The sequence below is a fragment of the Megascapheus bottae genome, chromosome 5, assembly GCF_031878675.1.
Source record: "Megascapheus bottae isolate mThoBot1 chromosome 5, mThoBot2.hap1, whole genome shotgun sequence".
Classification (NCBI taxonomy): domain Eukaryota; kingdom Metazoa; phylum Chordata; class Mammalia; order Rodentia; family Geomyidae; genus Megascapheus; species Megascapheus bottae.
The window spans coordinates 68211954-68232905 of NC_143513.1; the positions used below are offsets into that span (position 1 = coordinate 68211954).

General features: G+C 43.8%; 1 protein-coding gene across 6 annotated transcripts in view; it reads left to right on the forward strand.

Annotated features, from left to right (window-relative positions):
• The first annotated feature begins 7848 nt into the window (after positions 1-7848).
• Positions 7849-20952, forward strand: part of Nrf1 (nuclear respiratory factor 1) — a 116225-nt gene continuing 103121 nt past the window's right edge. For all 6 annotated transcript variants that reach the window (XM_090333282.1, XM_090333278.1, XM_090333279.1 and 3 more), the window contains exon 1: positions 7849-7922. The gene's annotated coding sequence lies outside the window, so the exon portion shown is untranslated. The remainder of the gene's footprint in view (positions 7923-20952) is intronic.

A 20952-nucleotide genomic window follows, 5' to 3' on the forward strand; every position in this document is an offset into this window, starting at 1 on the left:
GAGGCTGAGATCTGAGGAACCAGGGATGGTTGGAAAGTTGAGAGAATCTTACCTCTAATTAACCACTAAAAAAGCTGGAAATGGAGTGGTGGGTCAAGTGGTAGGATACTAGCTTTGAGTGCAAAAGCTAGGTATAGCTTAGGTATAGTTAACCTAGAACCCCAGAACCGGCAAGAGAGAGAGGGAGAGCAGGGGGGAGGGGAGGGAGATAGGAATAGGACAGACACACAGACGGATGGATGGATGGATGGATGGACAAACAAGACAGATAGACACAGACACCATAGATTTCAGTTTCAACTTCAAAATCTCCATGAGGAGATCTAATTGGCCCAGCCTGAGCCAAGAACTAACTTCTGCACCAATGATCTGTGGTCAGAAGACAATGACAGTGTTAGGGAACTCACTGGTATTTAAGACCTTATCTCTATAGCTTGGTCTTTAATGTGACTCAACCCACTCCTAGACCAATCATCTGTGGCCAGAAGACAATGACAGTGTTAGGGACCTCAGAGCTATTCAGAATCTTATCTCCATAGCTCATCTTTAATGTGACTCAGCTCTCAGCTTCCAGCTTCTGTGTCTCTTGGCCAAGCATTCTAAATTCCTGTGACAGAGAACACACGTGACCCAGCTCCAGCCAGGAAACTATCAGCCAAAGGAGGGTGGTTAGAGGGAGGCTGTGAGTAGAAAGTGACTGGTTAGGGCCATCTCTGTGAATGGGGGCAGTTTCTGGAGAAGGGAGATTGTTGAAATGAACAGCCACTCTAGGTGACTGTTAGACTGTTAGACCCACACCGTAATCCTAGCTACTCAGGAAGCTGAGATCTGAGGATTGTGGTTCAAAACCAGCCTGAAAGTCTCTGTGAGACTCTTATCTCCAATTAACCACCAGAAAACTGGAGGTAGGGCTGTAGCTCAAAGTGGTAAGAGTGCTAGATTTGAGTTGAAGAGCTTATCTAGGTCCAGAGCTCAAGCTGAAGCTATTAGCTCCTGAAGCTATTAGCTAAGTTTAAATTACTGGAAAATCTACTCAATCATTCTCAGAATTCAGTAAGTCTGAGCCTGATGAAACTTTCTTCCCAACATCTCTCAAATATTTGTCTATCCCCAGCCTCTAGGACCTCCACACAATTTTCCCTGAGGGCTGACTTGAATGTTCTGTCTTCCCTGCCTCTGTTCAACACTGCTGACTTGCCAATACTGGGCTTTCCCTATTACACGTCTACAACCAAACGTGTCCTCTTTCTAGGGCAACTTCCCTTTAGATGACTGCCAAAGTCACTTCCATTTCCATCTTTCCATCATTTATTTAGGAATTACCTCTTCCCTTTGCCTTCCTAATCTTTCAACATTGCCAGCAGTTACGAGGGAGTGCTGAAGTTTCCATGTTTACCTCCTTCACAGATCCTTTCCTCTTCACCCTTTCATTTCCATACCTACCCTTATTCTGGTCTTGTAGGAAGTTATATTTCAAGGATTGATATGAAGGGTGTAGGTGGTTCATTATAATAATCCTGTCTACATTGGAGGCAGAGAATTAAGGTCTGAAGCCAGCTTAGACAAACACATCCCAGAGACTCATTTCCAATTAGCCATCAAAGTTAGAAGTGGAGGCTTGACTCAAGCGGTGCAATTCCAGCCTTGAATGAAAAAAGAAAGCCCAAGGCTGTAAGTTCAAGCCCTGGTATTGGCATACACACAGACAGACTGATATGAGAACAGTCTGGATAGTATAAAGAGGATGTGTGACCCATCACCTGAGAATTCCAGGAGTCCTGCTTTGGCCAGCCTTCTCCAATCTCCGTGAGGACCAGCTACCTCGTGAAAAGAGGGAGGAAGAATAAAGTGGCTGGCCTCTTTTTGAGAAGGGCAAAGACTTGCCCTATCACCACTGTGGAGGTACTAAAGAATGGGAGGGGGACTTAACTATGTGGAAGTCTTTTTTCTTCCTCCCTCTCTCTCTCTTTCTTTCCTTCCCTCCCTCCCTCTTTCTTTCTTTCTTTCTTTCTCTTTCTTTCTTTCTTTCTTTCTTTCTTTCTTTCTTTCTTTCTTTCTTTCTTTCTTTCTTTCTTTCTTTCTTTCTTTATCAGTCACTGTGCTGGCCAAGTTAGAACCTTTATAAGAAAAAAGACTCATAGTCAGCAAGTGCAGTGGCTCACGCCTGTAATCCTAGCTATTCAGGAGGCTCAGATCACGGTTGAAAGCCAGCCTGAGCACTAAAGTTCCTGAGATTTTTGTCTCCAATTAACCACCAGAAAACTAGGGTGAAGGGGTGGGGAGGTAGCCTTGAGCTGAAGAGCTCAGGGACAATGCCCAGGCCCAGAGTTCAAGTGCCATGACTGACAAAAAAAAAAAAAAAGGGCTGGGAATTTAGCCTAGTGGTAGAATGCTTGCCTAGCATGCACGAAGATTCGGATTCCGTTCCTTGGTACCACATACATAGAAAAAAGCCAGAAATGGTGCTGTGGTTCAAGTGGTAGAGCTCTAGCCTTGAGAAATCCCAAGAACAGTGCTCAGGCCCTGAGTTCAAGGCCTAGGACTGGCAAAAAGAAAAGTTCTAACCTGAAATATGGAACATACTTTACATCTTCACGTTTTTTTGTGTTTTTTTTTTTTTTTTTTTGGTCAGTCCTAGGCCCTGAACTCAGGGCCTGGGCACTATCTTTGGGCTTTCTCAAGGCTAGAGCTCTACCACTTGAGCCACAGCACCATTTCTAGCTTTTTGCTATGTATGTGGTACCAAGGAATCGAACTCAGGTCTTCGTGCATGTTAGGCAAGCACTCTGCCACTAGGCTAAACTTCTGGCTCTCTGAGCTTCTTTTGCTCAAGGCTGGCATTCTACCAATTCAGCCACAGCACCAGTATCAGCTTTTTCTGCCTATGTGGTACTGAGGAACTGAACTCAGGGCTTCATGGATGTTAGGCAAACACTCTACTACCAAGAAAATTCTCAGTCCCACATCTCCAATTTTAACAAGATTTTCTCCTCTGTGTTTTGGAGGAGAAACTGAAATTTTTGCTAGCCAGCTATTGGCAGCACCTCAGGAGGAGTAGGAAGAGAAGGCAGGGAGGAACTGCAGCGTCCTTTATATTCCAGTGGCTAAACTCATGTTTTAGATCCACCGCTGGTGAAGCCACACTGCCATGATTTTAGCCCTTGATTGAAACAGTCAAAAGCTATGTGTCGACTCTCAAGGAGGCCATTAGGATCTGTCTGCCTTTTTTCATTTTTTCAATGGTTGATGGAAAAGTATGTCACATCTAGGAAACAGATTCCTTAATCAAGAGGGGGAGCAAGTGGAGATAACAGAATTTTGTCTAATCAATAGGTAACAAATCTACATAGGAAATTATAAGCATCTAATTCAGTGAACTGAGTCTGGGAAAGCCAAATGAACACAGCATCCACATACCAGGGACTTGGTGGGAATTGTTTGGTTGGTTTTTTTGTTTTGTTTTTGTCCTGGGGCTTGAACTCAGGGCTTGGGCTTTGGTCCATGGCTTTTGTGTTCAAGGATAGTGCTCTACCACTTGACCTCTTGAGCCATAGTTCCCTTTCTGGCTTTTTATTTTGTTGTTGGTGGTGGTGGTTGTGGGACTTGAACTCTGACTCTGGGCTCTGTCCCCTTGAGTTCTTCAGCTCAAGGCTAGTGCTCTACCACTGTGAGCCACATCCAGTTTTCTGGTGGTTAACTGGAGATAAGTCTCACGGACTTTAGTGCCCAAGCTGGCTTTGAACCGCAATCCTCAGATCTCAGCCTCCTGAGTAGCTAGGATTACAAGCATCAGCTTGTAATCTGTGTACTCATAGTATAACAATCTCAGTTGTGTTTCTTAGCAAAAAAAAATTCTCTGGCCAAGGAAGTCTTAGCCTGTTGATATAAAAATCATGTAATCTTGTAAAGGTATGCCAACTTGGGTTAGGGGCAGTAACCTCAGTGTGCTAGATTTGTTTTTCTCAGTGTGTTTGAGATGATGTTACTTATCCCTAAAGTTTGAAACTAAATATAAGGTTGCTGGAAAAAAAAAAAGAATCAAATCCCACTGGGTGCTGGAAACTCAGCTGCTATTTATCCCAGCTACTGAGGAAAGTGACATTTTAAGATCTTTGAAGCCAGCCCAAGTAGGAAAGTCCGTGAGACCCTTATGTCCAACTAAGCACCAAAAAGCCAAAGTGGACCTGTGGATCAAGTGGAAAAGCACCAGCATTGAGGAGAAAATACTCAAGGACACAGCCCAGGCCCTGAGATCAAGCCCTAGAATTCTTCCCCTCCCCCAATCAAATCAACAGTATTTCTTCTTTTGTGTTAACTTTGGCAACACTCTGTGTAATTTGATATTTTCAATATAATATTGTAAACACTTCTAATATTAGAAAATTAGCAAAGATTTCACAAAGGGCTAAGTTGGATCTTATCAGATATTATCTATTTTATAAATGTTGACATGATCCACTATTTCTTTTGTGCTTGATAAATGGATAAATTTGTAATCACAAAGATGCTGGGGATGTGGCTCAAATAACTAACTCAAATAAATGAATAACAGGTTGGCATTGGGCCAGGAGTTTTGCCTAGTGGTAGAGTGCTTGTCTAGCATGCACGAAGACCCGGGTTCAATTCCTCGGTACCACATATTGAGGCTCAAGTGGTAGAGCTCTAGCCTTGAGAAAGTCCAAGGATAGTGCCCAAGCCCTGAGCTCAAGCCCAGGACTGGCAAAAAACAAACAAACAAACAAACAAACAAATGAAGAAAACAAGTTGGCCGGGCTGGCTTTGTGGTAGAGTGCCTGAGTAGCATGCATGAAGACCTGGGTTCAATTCCTCGATACCACATACACAGAAAAGGCTGAAGTGGAGCTGTAGCTCAAGTGGTAGAGTGTTAACCTTGAGCAAAGGAAGTTCAGGGACAGTGCCAAGGCCCTGAAATCAAGCCCCATGACTAGGGGGAAAAGAAAAAACAAAACAAAACAAAAAGAGTTGTCAGTGAGGCAAATGCAAGGCTCTTAGTTCAAAACCCAGTACCACATACTGTGCCTCAAGTGGTAGAGCTCTAGCTTTGAGACGGTCCAAGGACAGTGCTCAGGCCCAGAGGTCAAGCTCCAGGACTGACCAAAAAAAAAAGGGCCTAAGTATTCAATCTTGGGGGACAAGGGAAATGTTGGGACATGAAAGAACAATGAGAATTAATTATTCAGATTAAAGTTCCAGCAAGGGAGAGGGCAGAAGTGAACAAAGTTCTGGGAACTGTGAGGCTGGAAGGGGCAGAATTCCCTGATTTACATGATGTGAGAGCATCCCACTGGGTTGCAGCCTGAGAAATAAGAGCAAAGTGGATGAGGTTAAAAAAACAAAAAACAAAAAACAGCAGCATGAATGAAGTCATCAAGAACCCCAAATGCATCTCAAACAATTTTAGACATCAGCCTACAGGTAATGGGATTTAACTGAGCATCTTAAGCAGGGAAATAGCAGGATTTTTATTTGTGTGTGTGCCTAAAACTTGAATCAAAGCCTGGGGACTATAGCTGAGTATTTTTGCTCAAAGTTAGCACTCTACCATTGAGTCTTAACTCCACTTCCAGTCTTTTGGAGGGAAATTGGAAATAATACTCTTACACACACCTATAATCTTAGCTACTCAAGAGGCTGAGCTCAGAGGACCTAGGTTCAAAGCGAGCCAGAACAGGAAAGTTCAAGAGACTCTTTTCTCCAAAAAGCTGGATGCAGAACTGTGGCTCAAGTGGTAGAGTGCTAGCCTTGAGCACAAAAGCTCAAGGACAGTGCCAAGGTCCTGACTTCAAGTCCCAGACCTGGCATACATATATACATACACAAAGTCTCATAGACTTCTTGCCCAGTTTGGCTTTGATCTGGAATCCTCAGAGTAGCTAAGATTATAGATGTGAGCAATTGGTGCCAGGCTATTTTGTGTGTGTGTGTGTGTGTGTGTGTGAGAGAGAGATGGAGCATGAACTCTGCCTGGGTACTGTCCTTGAGCTCTTCAGATCAAAGCTACTGCCCTACCCCTGGGCCTACGTGCTGTTTCTGAGCTCTTTAGCTCAAGGCTACCACCCTAGCCTTGAGCCAAGCCCCCTTCCCAGTTTTCTAGAGGTTAATTGGAGATAAGAATCTCAGGTTATTTTGTGCCTGGGCTGGCTTGATCCTCAGATCTCAGTCTCCTGAGTAGCTAGGATTACCAGTGTGAGCTACCTGGACCAGGCTATGGATTTTTTTGTTTTTGTTTTTTTAAAGGACATTCAAGCTGAGATATAGCGAATGGATTGGAGAGGGCAATCCTGGTGGAGGACACAGCTTTTTCTGCATATGACAGCAGCCTGAACCAAGAAAAAAAAATGATAAGGAATAATGATAAAGATCGAATTCTGTGTATGTGTGAGGGAGCACAGGGTTTCTAGCTAGAGCACTAGGGAGTTGATGGTAATAATCACTATCTTAGAAAACACACAAGAGGGTGTGTGAGGCAAACATTCAACTTTTGAATATGTCAAAGTATGGAAGAAGATATTTTCTTGACAAGTAATGCTTCCTAATTAAGCCATTTTCTGATGCCCTGTAGGATATTTAGTAATTCCTTAGTGTGATGGTTCTTACACTCTGGTGTGCCTAAAAAACCACCATTTAGAGCTGGGTGTGGGTGGCTTACATCTGCAATCCTAGCGACTGAGGAGGATGAGATCTGAAGATCTCAGTTCAAAGCCAGGCAGGGCATAGAAACACACGAGACTCTCCTCTTTACTACCAAAAAGATAGAAATAGTGCTGTGGTTCCCAGTGGTAGAGCACTACTGACCCTGAGCACCAAAGCTCAGGGATAGGGCACAGGCCTGGAGTTCAAGCCCCGGGACGAGGGACACAAACACACACAGCCCACAGTTAGGAGTGGATATCATTTAAAAAGACGAAAGCAAAGTAGACTCCTAGACCATCGAGGCTAAAATACTATTCTGCTGGGATCAATCTTTGGGATTCTGACGGGGACAGCCTTCTGATATCACTTCAAAAGCGGCAAAAACCACATTTCCAGTCTCCAACACTCGGTGAACAGCGTGTACTACATTTATGAAACATACATTTATATATGAATTACATATATTACTTCTTCTTTCAGTTACTGGGGGTCAAACCTCATGTTGCACTGAGCTCCGTCCCAGCCCGGCTTTGTTGTTTTTTTTTCTTAAAACTACTTTGTTTTCAGCACGCGGTCATTATCTTTATTTGGAGGGCGGGAGAACAAGCTCCCGGGACTTCTCCCTAACAGGTGCACCTCCGGGGCACCCAGGACAATATTCGGCTCAAAAATGCCCCCCCTCCCGCGCCCCGAGAAACGTTCGCCGAACCCACGAGTCTGCTTTGCAGAAGCACTTTTAAAGTAACTGGGCAGGGCCGGGAAACGCGGAGGCAAAGCCGGGCGGGGCCGGGCGGCGCCGAGCCACGCTCGGGGAGCCGCTCGCGGGTCTTCGGGGCACACTCGGGAGGTCCCCACTCCGCGGTGGCGGAGGACGGACGGTCCTCTAACCAGAGCAGCGACCATCTTGGGCCGCGCGCGCCTCTTCTCGGCGCCGTCCCCGTCCGGCTACTCTAGCTGCCTTCGTAGTTCTGACCTGAGTCGAAGCGGGAGAAGCCGCAGAACTCGGGGAGGCGGCGGAGGGCTGACGGGGCCCCGCCGGGAGCCCCCCGCCCGAGCCGGCCGCGCCGCGCCGATCGCGGCATCATGGCGGCCATCGGGCGGGGAGGCCGAGCCGTGCGTCGCGTGCGTGCCTCCTCCTCCCCCTCCCCCTCCTCGGCGGCGGCAGAGGCGGCAGCGCTCGCCATTGCCGCTGGTGGCAGGAGGCTGCGAGGAGCCGGCGCGGTCGCAGTCTCCACGGCGCAGGCCCACGGTAGCGCAGCCGCTCTGAGGTGAGTGCCCTACCGCGCAATCTCCAGCTATTTCAGCCCCGGCGCAGCCGCAACACGCCGCCCGCCCGCCGGCCGGCCGGCCCGCCCCGCAGCCGGCACCCTGCCGCCCCCGGCTCCGGGCCTGGGCCCCCGCTGGATTCGGCCCGCCTGGGGCGGGGGGCCCCGGCCCGGCCCAGTCAAACCGCCACCCCGAGGATGAGCAGGCCGCACTAGGCCCCAGGCGTCCTGACGGGCCCGGGAGGGAGGCGCTGCCCTCCCGAGAGCCCCAGGGTTCCGGCTTCTCCTGCCGCCTTTCGCTCTCGGGGCCTCGGCCTCCTCCCGCCGTGGAACCCCGGACCCGGCCTTCCCGCGGGCTTCAGAGCGGGCGGCCCGGGAGAGCGCGCCGGGCCCGGGAGTGGGAGCGGGAGGTGGGCGGGCAGCGCGGGACCGGAGCGGCGGCTCGGCGCTCGCCCCCTCGGCTCTTCCCGGGTCCGGTCAGCGGGCGGGCGGGCGGGCGGACCGGCGGGCGGCGGCGCGCTGGGGCGGGCGGGGCGCGGGACCCGCTGTCTTCCTGAGGGAGTGTAGGCTGCCGGTTCGGGCGACCTTCGAAGCTTCCCTCCTGCCGGGGCGGCGTGGGTTTGTTACCCAGGTAGACCGGAGGACGCTGAAATATGGCGCGTTGCCCACCTTCTCGCAAGTTGTTAGGAGGCGACCCAGGCGGCAGTTGGAGGAGGACGGCGCAAAGTCCTTTTGTACGCAGAAATAAGGAGCGACATTGTGTTGTGTTTTTTTTCCTTCTGCAGCGGAGATGTGCCCGCCGAGGGGCTTTGATTCTTTCCGTGCCTGGGGGTGGCGGTCCCCTGGGTCGGGGAGCGCGGGTGACGCGCCCCTCCCACGGATCGAACCTTTTTCTGCTGGAGAGACAGGAGGTCCGGGGGGGTCTTGTGAATGATCCTTGGGGGGATCTGAAAGCTTTGCCATGAAGGGCCATATGCACTTGAGTGTGCAAGGATGTCCACTGCGCCTCTCACCTGTTGTGTGGTGGTTACGGGTCCCAAAGTTTCTGCGGTGCCTAGGGCCGTATCCACTAGAACTTGAAGTTTGAAAGAAAAAAAATGTTTTTTAAGGCTTCTCTTTGATATAGGCTCCAGCCAGTTGGAGGAGCTGTTGCCTGTCTTCCATCCTTTTCTTCCCACCATTCAATGTAAAATAACTGTGTAATTATTTGTTCACTTTAGAGCTAGTGTCAGTCGTGTTGAATTGTTCATGAGGTCCGAGCAAACTTCAGATAGTCTTGAGACTTTAAGAAAAGGCCATAAGGAAGAAGATCGTAGGAGTAGCCTGTCGGCTCGGACAGGTGCTGGGTAAGAGAAGAGGGGTAGCTTTTGGTCCAGAGCATCTTCTGGGCTGATAGTCTTCCTTTTCCTTTGCGTTTCAGTCCTGTTTCTTAAGAAATTATAATTATTATATATATATATATATATAATTGAACTGGATTGTTTCTCCACTCCGGGGAAGGGAAGTTCATCGAGATGAAGTGTGTTGTGTGTGTGTGTGTGTGTGTGTGTGTGTGTGTGTGTGTTTTGTTGAATAGTATTTTGACTTGGTAGTATTCCAGACAGTAAAAATATGGCTATGTTGTACCTTCATGGAAGTGTAATTTCCTCATGAGTACAAAAGGAAACATACAGTTATCACATGTAGTGTATTTACTCTTGAGTCTAGAATTGTGTATAGTTTTTTTTTTCCTGTGTCCAGAGCTTGTCTCTCCCTTTTTCCCTTTCTTTTTTCTTTTTTTTTCCCTTTATTTTGTGTTGAGAATGGAGCCTAGGCCTTGCATATGCAGACCATCTACCACTGAGCTGTTTTTCTTCTGATTGTTTCTCCTGACTGTTGCTTTCAACAGAGCTTCTGACCCAAACAAAAACAAAGCAGTCAGATTAAGAATAACTGTTTACTTAATCTTTTGGCACACCTTATTTGAAATATTTTTGATTTTATCACAATCTCAAGACAAGCATAGAGGAGTAAAATTTACTTTTGCTTAGTAGTGAGTGGCCCATATTCTTATTTAGAAAAAAATCCGTATCCTCAAGTCAGTTTTCATGCAAATACTTTTCTTAAGTTTTAATGAAATTTTAACTTCTGGAGTTAGAAGGAGCTATAACCGTGGGAGATAATGCAGGCCCTTGTTCAGATATAAAGGGAACAGAAAGGATTTCAGTTTTTCCTCTTATTTATTCTGGAGTACCCGACATGGTATGGTTTTGTTTTGTTAAAGCATAAGCATCCACTGGTAATTAGGTAACTGAAGGTGAACTTCTACTGATTTAATAAATAATATACCTCAGTTGCCATTGCCTGTTTTCTGTAAATCTAACCACACTTCTAGATTGTACATTTTAGACGAAGTAAGGACAAATGTGTGATCATCTTAAGGGACATTTCTTGTTATCCTAGAATTCTTTTTTTTTTCCTTCTTAATTGTTGTGATATATAGATGGGTTACAGTTACATTCATCAGGTAGTGGATACATTACTTCCTGAATGACGCTAGAATTCTTATTTATAAGCCCTATTTATAAGGGCTTCAGTACATATTGCAGAATGAGAGTAATGATGAACAGCACTTAACTGAAAATGAAAAAAATTTCATGAATATTTGAAAGGCCTACTGATTTTTTTTGGTGGGGGAGGGGTAGGGACTACTATGAACTGTCAACCTTAAATACACTCTCCAGGAAGTTGTATGTATGTCAGCTTCTGTTCCATGTCTTTAGCAAGTCCAGCGCTTTAAGCTAAAGCTGGCTTATTCATTCACTCACAGTTGGAGGTGAGGGGCACTGACTCTGAGCTGTTGAGATTTGTAAATGTCTACTCTAACCTTAGGAGTTTAAGGAGCAACCTTGCTAGGCCTGCCATCATTCCAGAAAACTTTTGTGTCTAGCTATGTGAGATGCTTATTATCGCATAGATAAATCATACAGGGAAAAATCAGTCTTATAAATAAGGACCAATCTTGTGTGAAAAGCATTCCACAAAGCATTTTATGCTAAAGGATATTTTGTTTAATGTTTTCATATTGAGAGATAAAACTAGTATTTTTTTCAACTCAGGCTTACGCATATGTAATTTTCCATTAGTGCTTAGTAATGAACCAAATGAAAAGGAAACCTATGAGATTTCTTTAGAAACGTATAATTTATGTCAGGTCCAAAGTTCTTTGAATCTGTGGATAAATGTTAAATTTTGCTAATGTGTTATGTATCATACCATTCATGTTTAACCATGGTGAATTGTCCCCTTCTATGTTTTTTTCATATTATTTTTTATTATCAAGGTAATGTATAGAGGGGTTACAGTTACATTTGCCAGATAGTAGGTGCATAACTTTTCACAAATTGATATCCCTTTATAATTGTTTTTGTCTCCATTTCCCCCCCTTTGTTTTTTTTTTAATTTTAAAGTATTTTATTGTAAAGATGGTATACAGAGGGATTATAGTTATATAAGTTTGGTAATAAGTACACTTCTTTTTTTTTTTTGCCAGTTGTGGGGCTTTAATTCAGGGCCTGAGCACTGTCCTTGGATTCTTTTCAAGGCCTGAGCTCTACCACTTGAGCCACAACACCACTTCGCACTTTTTGGTATGTATGTGGTACCGAAGAATTGAGCCCCGGTCTTTGTGCATGCTAGGCATGCTCTCTACCACTAGGTTAAACTCCCGGCTTTCCCTCCACTTTCATCCATAAGTTTTTTTGTTGTTGTTGTTATTGTTTGGTTTTTTTTTTTTGCCTGTCGTGAGGCAAAACTTTGGGTCTGGGTACTGTCCTGAGCTTTTCAGCTCAAGGCCAGCACTTTACCATTGTGAGCCATAACACCACTTCCGTTTTTCTGATGGCTCATTGGAGATAAAAGTCTCACAGACTTTCATGCCCAGGCTGGCTTTGAACCGCAGTCCTCAGATCTCAGTCTCCTGAGTAGCTGGGATTACAGGCACAAGCCACTGGTACTCAGCTCATCCATACTTTATTCTGTCTGTCTGTCTGTCTGTTTGTCTGTCTGTCTGTCTATCTATCTATCTATCTATTGTCTGTCATGGGACATGAACTCTAGGCCTGGGCCTGGGCCTTTTCCCTGAGCTCTTCAGCTCAAGACTACCACTCTACCTCCTTAAGTCACAGTGCCACTTCTGGTTTTCTGGTGGCTAATTTGAGATAAGCATCTCATGGACATTAGTGTCTGGGCTGGCTTTGAACTGTGATCCTCAGATCTCAGCCTCCTGAGTAGCTAGGATTACAGGCGTGAGCCACTGCAGGCTTCATAAGTTTTTGACTTTTTTCCTTCAGTACTGGCGTCTGAACTCAGAACTTCTTGCTTGCTAGGCAGGTGCTCTTTTGAAAACTGGAGCCAACCTATCAGCATTTCTTTTTTCTTTTTAAAATTAGTTATATTAATTGTACAAAGGTAGTTTCATTGTGCTACATCCAGACATGCATAATATACTTTAATCAGGTATCCTTAGCCATTGGGTGATACCAGTCTAAATTAAAAAATACTTTCATTTTATTAAAATCACCACTAAAACTTTATATTAAATATTTGTTATAAGAAACAGGTTATACATGGATGTTTTGCAAGTGATCTTTGCCTACACCTCTTTGCCCTTTGTGTTTCTGCTATTATTCACTTGAAATGTTTTTTTTTTCTGAATCCAATACATTTTTTTAAAATTATCTCTCATTGTTAACATTACAGGTACAAGAATTCAGTCCAAGTTACTTGAAAATATTTTTGAGTAGGCATCATTCATTTTAAAACTCAAGGAGAAGCAAAATGTCATACCATTTCATGGTACAATTTTGTGGTTCACATGGTTTTATTCTTATTTGAATTATTCTTTTTTTATTATTGAGGTTAAGTAGTTACATAAAGTTTTACAGTACTGTGGCATAGTTATACTTAGCTAATGTCCACCCATCACCATTTTAAGGTAAGCAGGCTGAAGAGAAATAGTAAAAATTGTTAAATCAATTTCAAGTGTTTTCAGATTACAACATTGAGGTTTTGAAAACGTAATCCTAGAGCAACAAGAATGCTTTGAAATTAGAACATAATGTGGACAAATTTGGAAAATGAGTTTTTGGCAGTTCAAGAAAAATGCATTGAGCTGGGCACATTCTCCTACCCCTTGGCCTAGGCATTGTCCCTGAGCTCTTCAGCTCAAAGCTACCCCTTGAGCCACAGCACCACTTCCAGTTTCATGCTGGTTAATTGGAGATAAGAGTCTCAGATCTTAGCCTCTTTTGTAGCTAGGATTACAGGCATGGCCACAGCTTCTGGTTCAGTGAGACTCTTACCTCCACTTAACCACAAGAAAACTGGAAGTGGCGCTGTGGCTCAAGGGGTAGGTCAGTAACCTTGAGCTGAATACCACAGGGACAGTGCTTTGGCACAGAGTTCAAGCCCCATGACAGACAGAAAGAAAGATGCATTATGTATTACCTGGGGTAGCGGGCAGTAGATAGATGTTATTTATATTTTTCTAAAGTGTAGAATTTAGAATTTGTATATTATATATATTCCCTGGGAGATAGATTATTATTTATATTTTTCTAAAGTGCAAACTTTACAATTAGACTAGTATTTTCAGTTATGAACCATCAAAGAGTCTTCATCATGTGGTTCTTTATGCCTGAAATGTCCAAAAACATGAGCATTTATATGATATCAAGTTATAAACTTTGAGCTGAAGAGTCTTATGTCTAAGTATATTAAAAGATAAGCTAGAGCTGTGAGTTTTGCCTAGTGGTAGAGTGCTTGTCTAGCATGCACAAAGACCCGAGTTGGATTCCTTGATACCACATACATAGAAAAAGCTGGAAGTGGTGCTATGGGTCAAGTGGTAGAGCTCTAGCCTTGAGAAAGCCCAAGGACAGTGCTCAGGCCCTAAGTTCAAGCCTGGGGACTGGCCAAAACAACACAACAACAAACAACACACACACACAAACACACAAACTAGTTGCAGTTGTAGCAAGTGTATTCCACTCATTATCCCTTGAAACAAATCTATTGTATCACTAATGGTAATAGTTTAGAAAATAAATAGGAATGATCTTCTTTTATCTCAAACTGGTAGTTTGGTTTTCCTAGTTAAAAAAGTTTAGAACTCTATACCTGCTACCAAATGATCAGATAATATCTTGAGACTAAGAAACTTCCCTCCTAATGAGGGAGGCAGTGTGTATATTGAAGGAGATTGGTGGGAGAAGTGAGAGATGATGGGGTAGAGGAATGTAGATTGGTGTGATTACTGGGAACTTTTTGGAAGTAAGGTGTTTTTGTTTTCAGAGGAGCCATGAAAAGTACTTTTAGTGGTCAGTTTGGTGATTTAGATGTGCTAACGGGTAATTGTATAGTATTTAAGCTTGCTTGTGTCTTTGGTTACAAATGTGTTTGTAACTAAGAAAAAGTTTGGTGATAATGTAAATAAATTTTAAGTTCTCTTTGAGTGATGCCTGTTAAATATACAATGTTGGGCCCTTTCCTGCCCCCCCTCTGGAATTTTTGTAAAGAATTAGTTTAGTATCCATATGTGTTAAGATCATAAAAACAAAACCAAAAAACTTGTGTTTTACTTTTAGAAAGACAGTCTTTGCATTTTAGAACTTAAGAGTCTGTGTTGCTGCTGTTGAATGCTAATGTGTCAGCAGGGGAAGTGAAGAAATGTCCCCATGAAACGTTGCTTAAAGCTGTTGAAGAAGTGGGCTAGAAATGGGAGCTAGGATGTAGAGGTCCTTTGAGAAATAACATCCTTGAGAAGAGGGGCTTGGCTCAAGGGTAGGGCGGTAGCCTTGAGCTGAAGAGCTCAGGGACAGTGCCCAAGCCAAGTTCAAGCCCCATGACCCCCCAAAGAAAAAGAAAGAAAAAAGAACATCCTTAAGTGTATTCTCCCTTTGGAGCTTGATTAGATATTGATTAAAGACAAAAAATATTCTAGTATGTGTCAGGTACTGGTGCCACAGAGGCTTTGTGTAAAGGGAAGAAAGATAGATGGCTCTAACTGTAATACTGCTAGTTGAAAGCAAAATATAGAACTGGAGAGGGAGGGAAAAATTCCCTTTGGGCAAGGATGAAGTGGATGACTAGGAACAATTTCTTGAGGACTCTATAAAGAGTTAGCAGATGCTTTACTGGTGGAAACCAGGGTAAAGGAACATCAAAAATAGTGCAGTTTGAAAAATAGCAACTAAATTTTACTTGTAGAGTAGTAGGAATTGAAGTTCATAAAGGTTTTTAATCCATGTATACAAGAATTAACTTTATTGTATGGGCATTTGAGGGCCATAAAGATTTGAGTAGGAAATCTACTTTGGTTTCTATTTATTTATTTATGTATTTTTATGTATTTACTTATTTATTTTTGGTTTTGACTTTTTTTGTCAGTCGTGGGGCTTGAGCTCTGGGCGGAGACACTGTCCTTGAGCTCTTCAGCTCAAGGCTACTGCCCTACCGCTGAGCCACAGTGCCACTTTCAGTTTTCTGGTGGGTTAATTGGAGATAAGAGTCTCGTGGCCTTTAGTGCCCAGGCTGACTTTGAATCTTGATCCTCAAATCTCAGCCTCCTGAGTAGCTAGGATTATAGGTGTGAGCCATCTCGCCCTGCTAGGTTTTGACTTTTTTTTGAGTGGTTAATTGGAGATACGAGTCTCACAATGACTTTTCTGCCTTGGCTATCTTCAAACCTTGATCCTCACATCTCAGCATCTAAAGTGGCTAGGCTTACAGGTGTGAGCTACCAGCATCCAGCTTCTTTCATTTCTTTTACACTGACTTTAGAGTCTTGAAATTTAAGACTCATATAATTAACTTCACTGTCCAATCTCTTAAAATACAAATTCTGTTCAAGTTTTTTTTTATATTGTAATATATAGCGGGGTTACAGTTAACCTCTAGAAAATGGGAAGTGGGGCTTGGCTCAAGAGTAGGGTGGTAGCCTTGAGCTGAAGAGCTCAGGGACAGTGCCCAGGCCAAGTTCAAGTCCCATGACCCCCCAAAAAAAGAAAGAAAAGAAGAGGAAGTAGTAGTAGTAGTAGTAGTAGTAGTAAAGGCATCAGAGGAAGATTTCGATGCTCAAACTAACAACTTAGGAATTTGCCAAGTTTTAGGATTGTTTGATTTTCTTTTTAACATTCCCAGACTCAGACAAGGTTATGACTATTCATATGATACAGATTTTGGGAAAGGTTTGGGGAAAGGATCAGATAGCTCCCCAGTTGGTGTATATACCTGTATGTACATGTGGAATGTGTGTATACACACATGTACACACATATGTATAATTGGGGGCAAGATGGGATTCAAATTCAAGGCTCTATGCTATCTTGGCAAACAATCTACCACTTGAGCCATAGTCCTAACTGAAATAACTTTTTTTTTTCTTGACAGTTCTGGGGCTTAAATTCAGGGTCTGGGCACTGTCCTTGAGCTTTCCCAAGGCTTAGAGCTCTACCACTTGAGCCACAACACCACATCTAGCTTTTTCTGTTCATGTGGTACCAAAGAATTGAATCCAGGGCTTCATGTATGCTAGGCAAGCACTCTACCACTAGGCCTACACTCCTGGTCTTGAAATCACTATTTTATTAAAGGTAGAACAAGCTTTTAAAGAAACAAATTGGCTGATAGGTTGTACTCACTGAAAAAAGTTACGATTAGCTGGGCACTGGTGGCTCACACCTGTAATCCTACTTTGGAGGTTAAGATCTGAAGATCACAGTTTGAAGCCAGCCTGGATAAGAAAGTCTGAGATTCTTCCCTCCAATTAACCACCCAAAAAGCTATAAGTAGAACAGTGAAAAACCTAAGGGATAACTCCCACATTCAGAGTTCAAACCCTTCAAGCCCCAGTATCTGGGGGGAAAAAGTTAGGAGTTGCATATAGTTTAGAAGACTTCTAAGGGGTACAGATGTTCTAGTCTACTTACAAGAGACAAAATACTTGTTCTCCCCTTCCCTCCCCTCTGTCATTCATGGGGCTTGAACTCTGGGCCTGGGTATTGCCCTTGAGCTCTTCACCTCAAGGCTAGTGCTCTGCCTCTCTACCACTTGAGCCACAGCTCCACTTCTGGCCCTTTAGTGGTTAATTGAAGGTAAGAGTCCATGGAGTTGGGCCTGGAGTGTGTGCTTGTGGTAAAGTGCTCCCCTAGCATGCATAGAAGCCTTGGGTTCGATTCTCAGTACCACATACACAAGAGCTGGAAGTGGTGCTTTGGCACAAGTGGTAGAGTGCTAGCCTTGAGAAAGCTCAAGAACAGTGCCCAGGCCCTTATTTCAAGCCCCAGGACTGGCAAAATAAATAAATAAAAGTCCCATGGACTTTTATGTCCAGCCTGACTTAAATCACAATCCCAGATCTCAGCCTCCCGAGTAGCTAGCATTACAGGCTTTAGTAGCCACTGACCTCAGGCTTCTACTCTACTTTCTAATCAATGAAACAAAGGTAATTTAATCCTCCGTTAAAACTTTTGCAGCTGAGTGCCAGTTTCTTAGGCCCTTAATCCTATCTACTCAGGAGTCTAAGATCTGAAGATTAAAGTTCAAAGCTAGTCTTGGAAAGCTAGCAGGAGAGTCCATGAGACTTAACTCTAGCTAACCACTGAAAGGCCAGAAGTGGAGCTGTGGCTCAAGTGGTAAGAGTGCTAAACTTTGAGGAAAAAAAATAAGTTCAGGGTCAGCACTCAGGCCCCGAGTTCAAGCCCCAGGACTACCACAAATGCCAAAACAATAGCAAAAATAAAACATCACAACTATTTTTGTACCTTTTAGCCAACCCTTGTCTATCACTTTTTTGCTACTACCTGTCCCAACCTCTGGTAACTATTATGTTTGATTTAATCGTGTGTGTTGTAGGTCTTTCTAAAACAGAGAAGTTTACACTTGATAGAGGGCTTTTTTGATTGGGGCAAGGGAGTTACAGGGGCTTGAACATTTTTTTTTTTTTGGTGGGTCATGAGGCTTGAACTTGGCCTGGGTGCTGTCCCTGAGCTCCTCAGCCCAAGGCTACCACCCTACCCCTGGGCCTACGCATTATCCCTGAGCTCTAGCTCAAGGCAACCACTCTAACCTGGAGCCAAGTCTCACTTCCTGGTTTTCAGGCGGTTAATTGGAGATGAGTTTCTGGTCCTTTTGTGCTTGGACTGGCTTTGAACCTTGATCCTCAGATCTCAGCCTCCTGAGTAGCTAGGGTTACAGGCCTGAGCCGCTGCACCCAGCTGAACATTTATTTTTTTAAAAAAATTCTAAGTGGTCTTGGGGCTTGAACTCTGGGCCTCTCCCTCCTTCCCCCTCCCCCCCCTCTTCCCCTCCCCCCAGTCTCTTTCTCCCTCTCTCTCTCCCACTCCCCAACTCCCCCTCCCTCTCTCTCTCTCTCTCTCCCCCCCCCCATGGGGCTTGAACTCAACCTGGGTGCTGTCCCAGAACTCTTCAGCTCAAGGCTACCACCCTGGGCCTGAATGTTATCCCTGAGCTCTTCACCTCACAGCTACCACCCTACCCTTGAGCCAAGCCCCACTTTCCATTTTCTAGAGGTTAATTAGAGATAAGAGTCTCAGGTCCTTTTGTGCCTGTGCTGGCTTTGAACCTTGATCCTCTGATGTCAGCCTCCAGAGTAGATAGGATTACAGGCATGAGCTACCACACCCAGCCTGGGCACTGTTTCTGAGCTCTTTTGCTGAAGACTTGGTTGCTTGTTTTGAGCCATGCCTACAGCCTGACTTTTTGCTGGTTAATTGGAAATCTGCCTCTCCCCTCTTCCGCTTCCCCTTCAATTTTGTTCTTTCCTTCAATTCTGTTCCTGAACGTTTTTGCTCAAAGCTAGTAAGTACTTCACCATTTGAGCCACAGCTCTACTGGCTTTTTTTTTTTTTTTTTTTTTTTGGATCAGTCATGGGGCTTGAACTCTGGATCTGGGTGTTGTCCCTAAGCTAGTGGCAGGCTAGTGCGGTACCACTTTGAGCCACACTGCCACTTCCTCTTTTTATTTTTTCTCTTTATCTTTCTCCTTTTTTCTCCCCTCCCCTTCCTTCCCCTTCCTTCTCTTTTCTTTTCTTTTTGTAGTTGGAGATAAGAGTTCACAGAGGGGCCTGGAGTTTGGCCTGGTGGTGAAGTGCTTGTACCACCTATGTAGAAAAAGCTAGAAGTGGCATTGTGACTCAAGTAGTAGAGCCTTAGCCTTGAGGAAACCCCCCCCCCCCCCAAAAAAAAAAAGACTCACAGACTTTCCTGTCCAGGCTGGCTTCAAACCTCCATCCTTAGATCTTAGACTCTTGAGTAGCTAGAATTACAAGCATAAGCCTGATTCAGCCTCCAAAGTTTAAAGATAATTTAATGTTAACATACTGCTGATGTTTACATTTCTGAAGTCATAAGTGAAATTTAGACATTCAAGCATATTACTCAGAAATTTTCTGTGTGATAATTGACTTGATTCCCCAAAAGCTTTATTCTTTGAAATTAGGAGACATTTTTATTAGCTTGTCCCTTGTTTGTTTTTTGGCCAGTCCTGGGGCTTGAACTAAGGGCCTGGGCACTGTCCCTGAGCTGCTTTTCCTCAAGGCTAGCACTCTACTACTTGAGCCACAGCACCACTTTTGGCTTTTTCTGCTTTTGTGGTACTGAAGAATGAAACCCAGGGCTTCATATGTGTGCTAGGCAAGTACTTTATCACTATGCCACATTCCCAGTGCGTTGTCCCTAAGTGTGTGTGTGTGTGTGTGTGTGTGTGTGTGTGTGTCTGTCTGTCTGTCTGTCTGTCTGTCTGTCTTGGGGTTGATAAAATCCAAACTGCTACATTCATACTAGACAAGTACTCTACCTGAGTTATATCCCTATCCTACCCACTTTTGATTGCCATGCTCTAAATAATACCTAAAGCTAGTTGGCTTTGCTTGTAGAGGTATTGTACAAAGAATGATACAAATAAACATAAATAAGAATAAAGTAAATAAATATATGGTTTGTAATTGCTTTTGTTGTGGATTATCTCTTTAAAATTGATACATTGTATACAATGAGCTATAGGATAATATTTTTGACAAGTATACAATACAGTTCAAATAAGTAATTAGCATATCCATAAAACATTTATAATTTGTACATGTAAGCATTATAAACTCCCTCATAGTTATTCGGATACCCTACTAGTTTAATCCTTTTATTGAACTCTACTTTTGTACTTATTGGCCAACCTTGCTCTACCCCTATTTTGCTACTGCCTTTCTCAGCCTCTGGTAACCACTGTTTTGTTTTTGTTTTTGTTTTTGTTTTTGCCGGTTCTAGGGCTTGGACTTAGGACCTGAGCAGTGTCCTTGGTCTTTCCTCAAGGCTAGAGTACTACTACCTGAGCCACAGCACCACTTTCTGTGAATATGTGGACTGAGGAATCAAATCCAGGTCTTTGTGCATGCTAGGCAAGCACTCTATCAGCCTGTAACCACTGTTCTATTTTACTTCTGAGAAGTATCAAATATTTGGGCTTCTACATAAGAGAAAATATTTAATCCTAATGTTTTCTAGATTATCTGTGGTGCTGCAAAATAGATTACATTTGCTAAGTATACATACAAGGTCCAAATGAACTTCTACTTTTTGTCTTTTGTTTGGGAACTTTTCCTTCTCTTTTCCTCTCCTTACTCTGCCTCTCTCCTTTCTTTGTCATTTATTTATTTATTTATCCAGTCCCGGGACTTGAACTCAGGGCCTGGACACTGTCCTTGGGCGTTCTCAAGGCTAGCACTCTACCACTTGAGCCACAGCACATAGAGCCTTTCTCTATGTATGTGGTGCTGAGGAATCAAACCTAGGGCTTCGTGCATGCTAGGTGAGCACTCTACCTCTAGGTTATGTTCCTGGCCCCCTTTCTTTGTATTTCGCTAAAACCATTCTGAAAAGTTTTGACAATATTCTTTTTATAAAAACAGCTCCCAGGGCTGGAGTTGTACCTCAAATTGAGCTCAAGTGATAGTAGGCTCAAGAGCAAGGACTAGAGTTC